Source organism: Nelumbo nucifera, chromosome 8 (assembly GCF_055504915.1).
Source record: "Nelumbo nucifera cultivar China Antique chromosome 8, China Antique-T2T, whole genome shotgun sequence".
Taxonomy (NCBI): domain Eukaryota; kingdom Viridiplantae; phylum Streptophyta; class Magnoliopsida; order Proteales; family Nelumbonaceae; genus Nelumbo; species Nelumbo nucifera.
In genome coordinates, this window is record NC_142656.1 from 49796168 (window position 1) to 49805447 (window position 9280).

At 41.9% G+C, this 9280-nt stretch overlaps 1 long non-coding RNA gene across 1 annotated transcript; it reads right to left on the reverse strand.

Annotated features, from left to right (window-relative positions):
* Positions 1–413: 413 nt before the first annotated feature.
* Positions 414–9030, reverse strand: LOC148789995 (uncharacterized). The gene is made up of 2 exons (XR_016079131.1): positions 8794–9030; positions 414–2215 (listed from the first exon to the last, which is right to left on the reverse strand). It is a non-coding gene; the product is annotated as an uncharacterized LOC148789995 (long non-coding RNA).
* Between the last annotated feature and the right edge of the window lie 250 nt (positions 9031–9280).

Sequence of the window (9280 nt, forward strand, 5' to 3'; positions counted from 1 at the left end):
ATATATACATACATATTTGTATATATAACATTTGCATAAATATTTTGAATACATATTTACATACATACATAAATATATGTATATATATTTGCATAAATACATTTATATATGTATAATTTTAGAATGGATTCATTGACCAACCCGAACCCAAACCCAACCTGAGTGCAGCGGGCTGGTAAGGATGGCAATGGGGCGGGTATGGGGCAGGGCACACATTCCCCATCCCCCCCCCCCATAATTAAAATCCTTGCACCCGTCCCCGTCCCGTACCCGGTATCGGGGTGAAGATTCAACCCCCATCCCTGGCCCCATCGGGGATGGGGAATCCCCGACATGTACCCGCCCCACAACCAATGATTTGGGGACGGATAATCCCCGATATTTCCCCACCCCGATGATTGTATTGAATAGCATTAAAAAATCAGATTTGATTTGATTTGTTTATATTCAGATTCGAAACCAGTTTAGATACAACAAGAAGGATATTTGAAATATGTTATACTTGCTGGAGAGAAGATTTTCTCAGGTTCTGTTTGCAGATTGCTGCATTTAGCACATGCTTGTTGCTGTAAAATATTTGCTTTCTTAACTCAATTTTATCGAAGACTGAACTGAAGGATTGCAGAGTGCAGACTGAGCCGCACCTCTGTGCAGTGTGCTACGGCGACCGGCGCTTCCTTGGTGCTACGGTGGCGGTGGCGCCGGACGGTCGGCAGTTGTGCGAAGGTTGAAGACTTGAAGGACTTTGACTGTAGCTAGCGATTCTGCGAAGGGTGACCTGTTGAACAGTTGAAGGCAGACGAAACACGGACACAGTAAACACTAAACACTGAACAAAATAACTCGACTCCTTTTAGGTTTAGGGCTAATACGTTTTAACATATTTGTAAATAATAACCGGGGTCGGGTCAGGCTCGGGGATTTATAGGCGGACCCTATCCCCACCCCGTCCCTGGTCTGGGTCAAAAGAAAATTCCCCGAACCCGATCCGTATACATTTGTGGTCGGGGAAAATCCGCCCCATTCGGGGCAGGTTGGATCGGGGACCTGATTATGTTGGTAAAATTGCCACTCCTATAGGCTAGGCTCAGGTTGGGAAAATCGGGCTTGACCTCAGGCTCAAGCCTTAACCCCAAATTTTAGGGCCGAGCCTGGGTTGACCATAAACCCGGCTCAACCCGCCCAACTTGCACTAGAAAGCACTTTCATAAAGAATTTATGTGAAAGCATTTTTACGGAAGTACTTTTACAAAAGTTATGCATTTTTTTTTGCATCTTCTGCAACTTTTTCTGCCATTTTCTGTATTTTCTATAATTTTTGGTATTTTTCTGCATTTTCTAAATTTTTTTAGTGTTTTACTGTATAATTTTTGCATTTTTCTGGTATTTTCAAACATTTTCTGTAATTTTCTGGTGTTTTCAATTATGATAAACTCTAGAAATGAATTTCCAAAATCTAAGAACATTATGACTTATGAATAATAAATACACATAAGTTCATATCTACGCATGCCCTGTTTTATGTATGTACATAATAGAAATCTATTTCTAGCTTGGGTATGGTCTGAAGGATCTTTGATCCTTATCCCTATCCCCTAAATATATGGTCACATCAATGATGACCCTGAAACCTTATAATAACTAATCTGCAAAATTTATAAATGGATATTCACTTTCAATTAACACTGTGGTCAGATTAGAATGTTATTTAGCAATGCAGAAGAAAAGAAAATCTAAGGCTTACATTTTGCATAAGACTCAAACTAAATAAAAAGCATCCCAAGGAATCCCACTATAATCCAAAATGTCAAATGGAGCAAGGATCATTATTTATTGTTATTGTGTTCAATAACAATACATTTGGAGCTAGGCTGTATAATAATAAGCACAACCCTGAGAAGGTATACAGCTATTCAAAAGTAATTCCATGAAATCCTTTTTTAGAGATCCATGAATTTAATATGCCTACTAGCCTTCTCAGAACAATTTCAACTGTGATGGACCACTTCTAAAGTATCCAGAACAATGCCTGGTAGGTACCACTTAATGACCAAATATGTCCAAGAAATAGGCATAAAACACAATTCTGAAGTTGCAATGAATGAATTGAGGACTTACATATTCTCATTCTTGATACAGTTCACAATCCAGGTCTGGTAGATCCATAATCTCTAGTTCAGAGTTTACCCTTTGCATGACGTTTCCTCAATGTGCACTTCAAACCATGAATTCCACTTTAGATGAGGCATGTGTTTTTCATATCTTCAAACTTGGGAAATATCTTCTTAATCATGGATAAATTGTTTAAAAAAATACCATACATTGAACTCCTTTGATGCATCCCATAACTATACCCTTGAATTAGCATTTGGCATGCCTGGGCATGTTATACCAGTCTTTCAAAAGCAAGTTTTCCATATCTTTGACATCCAAATTGAATGTTGGTTTTGAGGTCCACTAACTCAATGACAGATAGGCTTGCTAGAGTGGACATGAGTAGGAATAATTTGTACTCAGATATACCTTTTCAACAGAAAAGTAGTTTTGTATTTTCATATAATTGACACCCTTATAAATAGGGTACCTTGAGGCCCTAGGATTGACATTTTTCTCTCTCTCTCTCTTTTTTTTTGTTGGTAGAGCATATAGACTTGGTGTCCCATTTTCACCCTTTTATGCATTTCACTTGGCTAATGATAAAATAACAGTTGATTAGATTTAAAAAAATAATCTTAGGATAGATTTTAAAAGAATTAGGGAATTTTTGTACTGGCATGTGCAAGAGCTAGGAAAACCCCAGGTTATGAATTGGTAGGACTAATTACAGGTTATCAAAGTTTATATCAAGGCCCGCCAAGATGAAAAATAGACAATAATAGGCCTAACTTTGTAATGTGGTGATGATGTTAAGACTAAATTAAAGCTTCAAAACAGGATTGATGGGGTGAAGCTAAATCGCATGAGCCAATCAACTAATGCATTTCATTTACTTGTTCGGTTATTCTTGTACAAGTAGTTTGAATATTTATGTATCTACCTTTCACTTATGTCACTTGTATTTATGTAGTTGGGGAGTATTTTCTGGATTTTAGTTTAAGCTAAGTTATAGGATTACCCCATATATAATTGCTTTATAATCTGATAAGCATAGCAGATTTAGAGAAACCAAAAGGAGGTTGAAGTTTCACTTGAAGGAATGGAGAATTTCTTTATCCAAGAGTGAGTCATAGAACTCTACCATAAGGACAAGTTACTACTCCTTTGTCACACATGGCATTCACAATTTGCTAAATCAATATAGTATAAACTAAAGGACATATAATTGCCTCATAGAAGTTCGGAATACAGACATTGAACTCGTCCTGTCTTGTACATACCTGCAAATGAATCATCTTTACTACCATATTTATGACAACAAAGTTTCAAAACCATGAAACCTCCAATTATAAAGAATTCATAGTTGGCTAGATTTCTAGAGTTTGGAGAACTAGTGGTGGAACTGATTCTCATACTAATGTGGGTTGGTTAACAAAGAATAGTAGCTTGGGATCCTAGAAAGAATTATAGACACATAATGACAGAGATTGAACAACTGGCTGCAGGTTTGAGAACAACTTATAGTTGGGTTCCAAGACCTGCTAATAATGACAAGGAGTGAATATGGATCAATAGTATTTGTGAGTTGGGTAAGTAAGGGCAAGGACTTATGTTGGGACACTTGGGATAACATTATTGTATACTACAAGAAAAATGGACTAAGCGAGCGGTCTCAAAACTGTCGGCATTGGGGTCATATGCTCGCCGCCTAAGCTGGCGTTGCCTTAGATCAAGACCACCAGCTTAGGTTGGAAAGACCGCCGCCTTTGCTTCTTGGCCCGAGGTGGTTCAAAATTATCAAAAGTGGCGGTTTTTCCACGACTGCCGGCTTAGCCTGGTAAAGCTGGCGGTCCAAATCACCACCTTAGGTGCCATATGACCGCCGGCTCAGTGATTGTAAAACGTCCCACCCTTTTTATAGCGACAGTGTAGACCGCCGCCTTTGGTTTTGTTAATAGCTAGCTGGCAGACATTGACCGCCGCCTTAGGTCTTATCTGGCCCAAACTTCTATCTTGCTCATAGCTAAGCCGGCGGATACTGACCGCTGGTATAGACCTTTTTCTTTAAAAAAAAAAATTTGCCTACCTAATTTCAGCATTTTTTGTACTTGAATTTTTCTAATGATTCAGCATTTTAATGTGCATACTTAATAAAAATCCTATGACAATTATCTAGTGTTCAATAATTCATCTAAATGTCATCATCATACCAAGCAGAATGATAAACCAAGTGCAAGCTGTAAGTTATTTATGCTGATTCAATAAGCAGAATGATAATCTTGCGGGTAGTATTCATGAAATCAACTAGCTTAGCAAAACAGAATCAGGAAAGAATATAATAACAAAAACAATCAACTACAAGTATATTCAAATCAACGATACTCTTGTAAGTCCATAACAACACGATAATTGCACAAGTAAGAGCAATACTATCAGATGAAAACTGCTCATGGTGGAAATGGAACCCAAGTCTTTGCTGTCACCACTCAGATATCAATACAGCTTTCTGCATGTGTTCTCTTCAAAGGATGTACATTTCTTTAGAAAGTCTATATAGACACCCTCCCATTCTGACATGGGCATAGAGCTTGCCTTCTATTTGGGCAAGACAATTTTAGGCATGGAACCTATGGCCTAACTGCCTGGGGCATCATAACCCATGAGAAATAAGTAAATTTTGTTCCAACTAGCTTTGGGTTAGAAAAGACCGGTGTTAATACTGACAAGCTAGGTAGATCGAATTATAGTTGACAAATGGTTTTCACAAGTGTGCCAGGTGTACAATTGGAGATGTAATTATGGGGCTCATGCTGGCTCACAAGGAAGAAGACGATGGGTAGTATGTGTGGAGTTCATAGCAGGAAAGGAAGGCAATGTGGACTATGACATGCTCCTTGGGGCCGGGTTGCATCAGTTTGGAAGAGGAAGGAGTAGGTAAAACGTTGGGATGCAATTTGGGCGGGTCTAACCCGAGTCCAAATCCATTAAATCTGAATTTTATATGAATTGGGCTTGAATTTTGGTCTTCGGGTTAGATTTGTGTTTAATATTAGAGTGGATTTATTGACCAATACGAACCTGGGCCAGGCCCAAATCTAATCCAAAAGCATCAAATTGCTATGCAGGCTGGGTTGACTACCCCATTGACATAACAAATAGTAGGGCCAAGGCAACTGATGATGCAAAAGGAGTGGTGAAAATTTTAGCAGAAAATGAAATAGACAAGATACTTGGGAGTTGATTCATGAAGCAATACATGCATTGCAATTGCAATTTGGTGCACCATGTGAGGATACTGCACAGACATGCCATGCACATCCAACTGCAGAATTGCCTAACATTGGCGAAAATGATCAATTCAATAAGGTCTAAAGAAATTGTATTTCAGTTGATGAAAGAATAAATTCTATCTAGGATCAATCTAGGACTAACTATCATGGTGTTTGGAAGCGTGGGCGCTTTTTGGGACCGATTTTTAACAAAAAACACCCATGCTTCCAAGACTCGTTTTTTGTTGAAAAACGCCTTATTTTTGTTTGGTAGTGTTTCTACCACATAGGTAGTGAGCAACACTGCTGTTTGGTAAGGTGATTTTCATCACCGTTTTTCATGTATGTGCACACATTCCCCTCTGTCCTATTTCTTTGCATGAAGTGAAGCAGAGCAGAGCAGTTGTAGGGCAGAGACTCATATTTCTTTGCATGAAGCAGAGCCTTCCAGTTCTTTCATATTTCTTTGCATGAAGCAGAGCAAAGATAACAGAGACTCATAATAGGAACATATTTCACATAAACCCAGTTGCAGCACAGTCACGAGCCCTCTAGTCCCCTGTCTTATTTGGGTTCTTCATATTTCTTTGCATGAAGAGCTAGCAGAGACTCATAATGGGAACTGATGAGGGTAGATTTGGCCTTCCAGTGAAATTGCGACACGTGGCACCTCGTGACAACTAGGCAAACACCCAGGCAACAACTTACCAAGTTGGTGTCCCACCCGGGCACTGGTCTGGCTGGCCTGGTGCGACCTACACATGCCCTACGGGCGGCCTACACGTGGCTGGCGTGGCCCACGTGGCCTGCGCGCGACCTGGCATGGCCTGCATGGCCTGCGCGGCCTGCGCACGACCTGGCGCGGCCTACGTGCGACCTGGCGCAGCCTGGCGCGGCCTATGCGACCTGGCCGGATCAGCCTGGCACATGATCCGACCTGGCCAACCTGGCAACCTATAAGACGCCCACCGAGAACCATTAACGGCATACCCCGTGAGCTCGGTAGCTCACCAAGGAGCTCGGTAGCTCACCAAAGAGCTCGCCAAGGAGCTAGGCAGCTCTCCAAGGAGCTTGCCACCAAGGAGCCAGGCAGCTCGGCAAAGCTCGCCACAAGTAGTTCGGCATAGCCCAAGGAGCTCGGCATAGCTCCCCCGGGCAGCTCGCCACTTGTAGTGTAGCTCGGTACATAAGAGTAGTTTGGCGTATCGCAGGAAGATCTCCTGCCTGACAACCTAGCCCAGACATTGACTCGCCGACTGACACAGGTGCCGACCTGACAACCTGGCCCAGACATCGACCCGCCAACTGACACAGGCGCCAACCTGACAACCTGGCCCAGACACCGACCCGCTGATTGACACAGGCGCTGACCTAACAACCTAGCCCAGGCGCCGACCTGGCCGCCTGACAACCTGGCCCAGGCGCCGACCTGGCCGCCTGATACAGGCGCCAACCTAACAACCTCGAGGAGTTCACCACCGTACCCCAGTTCTGACGGGATATGATGAGTCTTATCGTTTGAAGGCTTTTCACCCACCTAACCCGCGAGGACACCACTATATAAGGACTCTGACCCCCAAAGCCAAAGGGGAGAAAAGAGGGGAAAAGGGATGGTAACCCCTGTCCTCTAGCTCTCTCATTTCTCTCCAAGCTCTCTGTAATCAGAATGCTAACTTAGGCATTGGAGAGTCCCCGCTGGGAAAATACCCCCGGGTCCTCTGGTTCAGTTCTCGCAGGTACCTCAGCTCCCGCCGCCTACAAAGGAGGGGAAATCACCTCATGCAGAGGGTAGTCGGGTTGCGCTGAACCAGGGAGCTCCACCATCCTCTGAGTTGCAGACCGCCTAAGAGCAGGTCAAATGATGAATCCACCAGGGAGCTCACCACCAGGCAGTTCGCCACCAGGCAGTTCACCACCAGGCAATTCGCCACCAGGCAGTTCACCACCAAGCAGTTCGCCATCGGGCAGTTCGCCACCAGGCAGCTCGCCACCAGGCAGTTCGCTACCAGGCAGTTCGCCACCAGGCAGTTCATCACCAAGTAGCTCATCACCAAGGCACGTCACCACCGGGTCAAATAACGAGGTACTTAGCTAAAAAATTTATACATCACAAAAATGGTACGTGACCAGAAACGATTACATCAGGAACATATTTCAAATAAACCCAATTGCAAAACAATCAAGAGCCCTCTGATCCCCTGTCCTATCTGGGTTCTTCATATTTATTTGCATGAAGAACTAGCAGAGACTCATTATAGGAGCAGAATTCACATAAACACAACAGATTTCACCACTAATTTATCCACAACCCACGTGGGGCCATAAAAGATTAACGGGCTAGAGTATCACAACAACAACCAGTCAGATCATTAAATCACATACGCCAAGATTCAAGTGGTTCATCATGGATGAACAAACACATTATAAAGTTATCATTTTGTTTTCTAACTCTGCCATATTTCTTCATTCTTTCTTTTGTTAGTTTTCTCAGAAAGAATTTAGAGTGGAAGTTGAGGCAATTGGTCATGTGCGACACAAAAACTTAGTTGAACTGCTAGGATACTGCGTTGAAGGCACCCACTGCTCCTCTACTTAAATGGTTCCCATTTCTTCTATTTGTTGTTAAAAAGGGTCCTGGTGGCTCAGATTTTAGGCTTTGTTTGACTTTTAGCATAAATTTTCAGGATATTGGTTTATGAATATGTCAACAATGGGAATTTAGAGCAATGGCTTCATGGGGCTATGCGTCAGCATGGATATCTTACTTGGGAGGCCAGGATGAAAGTTCTCATTGGAACTGCTAAGGCGTAAGTTGATTGATTTTTATTTGAATCTGAATTCTATCTTTTAGGTTGCACTTGCTTTATATTTTCTTGCAGGCTTGCTTACTTGCACGAGGCTATTGAGCCAAAAGTAGTGCACAGAGATATCAAGTCCAGCAACATACTGATTGATGATGATTTCAATGCCAAGGTATTCAATCACTTTCTTCTTGGATAAAAAACATTTAATCATGACAAATTCACTTAACTGATGAAAAAAAAGAAGAACCAATGATATTAATAACCTCGTTGAGCCCGTTATAGGTTATCACAGACTGGAGATCACTTTGTTTATCTAAAACTATGTTTTGATGATTAGTAGCTATAAGTCCAATGGCCAATAAAACTTGAAACAAGTCTGTTGTATAATTCCCTGAGAATAGAGATGCAAGAAAAACAATTTTTTAACCTCAAATAGCCAGTAGTCCAGAATGTATAAGTCAAGAAAGAAAAGATAAAGAAAATAATGCGCATGGTTCTATCAAAACGAGAAGGAAAGCAAACTTCATGGTTCTATCTCATCTGGTTTACAGAGAAGGAAAAGAAAATGATTTTACCGAGAAAAATGAACTTACACAGAGGAAAAAAAAAGTATAGAGACAAACCTCTTCCGGCGAGCAGAGGTTATAGAGGCTCTGGGATGTTCGGCGGCAAGAAGAAGGAAGAGGACTGTCTAACCCTACCATTTATTGGGTTAATGTTCTGGTGGGCCGAGAAGCACCAGAACATTGCCATTGATGCCAACTCAGATTACACATAAGCGGCATGTAGGAGCCACTTTTTGCCAGCTCAGTTAACCGTTGAGGGCAACGGTTGGCGTTTCATGCATCGGTGGTCCCCCGATTTTCTAGGCATACCCATTTTTTTTTTTAAATCGGCTGAATCAAACAATGAGCAACATGGCGTTTGTTGAAAATTAAAATGCTTATGTAAATCCGACGTGGCACCATTTTTCTGAAAAACGGCCATGGTTCCAAACATCCCTGTAGAAGATTTGGTTCCAACAAATTGGGTAGGATGTTACTTAATAAGAGAGACCACAATTACAGATCCTAAAGTCTCAAAACTACCACCAGCCGAAGATGGTGTAGC